Here is an 836-nt window from a genome sequence, read left to right on the forward strand (position 1 = left end):
ATTGCACTCCGTACTAGGAATCAATTGCTGGTTCAGCGGGTGGCCGAAAGCCCGTGGAATCCGCTCCGGCGCCAACGCTTCCGCGTTCACTTGCACCGGATCCCGGTACGGCTTGAGCAAGCTCACGTAGAACACCGGGTGGGTGCATATCCGTTTTGGAATGTTCAGCGGATACGCTAGGCCTCGCTTGGCCACAACCTTAAACGCTTCAATGAACCGTGGACGAAGCTTCTTCCTCATGATAGCAGAGGCTGCATGTGTAGGTAGATTTTTAGAAGCTTTTTTCTTTGCCTCTCTCTTTTCATCTGCATATTCTTTCTGCAGGTCTCGGCTTTCAGCCATCACATCGTGAACATGTCGTAGGACACTCAGTCTGGTGGACAAGAAGTCATCGACTTCTTTGCGGATGGTTAGGGGGCTGACATCAGCTAGCCGTTTGTCTATTCCTCCCTCCAAGCCCTAAGCCATGGGATGGCGGCGTCAGTGGGACGCGAGGATGGACCAGCCCGTTCACGTAGAACGATATGTAGCCGGTAGACGAATGCACTGCATTGTTCAGCGCCGACTCTCGAGTGACAACATGGCGCTTCAGCGCCTCGCCGTCTCAGCGCAGACGCTGCGAAGAACGTCTTCAATGACGCGATTAACCCATTCGGTTTGACCATCAGTCTGCGGATGATCCGCTGTCGACATATTTAACTTGGTGCCGAGGACCTTGAAGATAGTCGACTAAAATTATCTCGTGAAACGGGGGTCTCTATCCGAGAAAATCGACCCAGGGAGTCCGTGTTGTCGGAAAACACGATCCACGAACAGCGTTGCTGTACCGACTCCGT

This window comes from Plasmopara halstedii (assembly GCF_900000015.1).
Source record: "Plasmopara halstedii genome assembly, contig: Scaffold_444, whole genome shotgun sequence".
NCBI lineage: Eukaryota > Oomycota > Peronosporomycetes > Peronosporales > Peronosporaceae > Plasmopara > Plasmopara halstedii.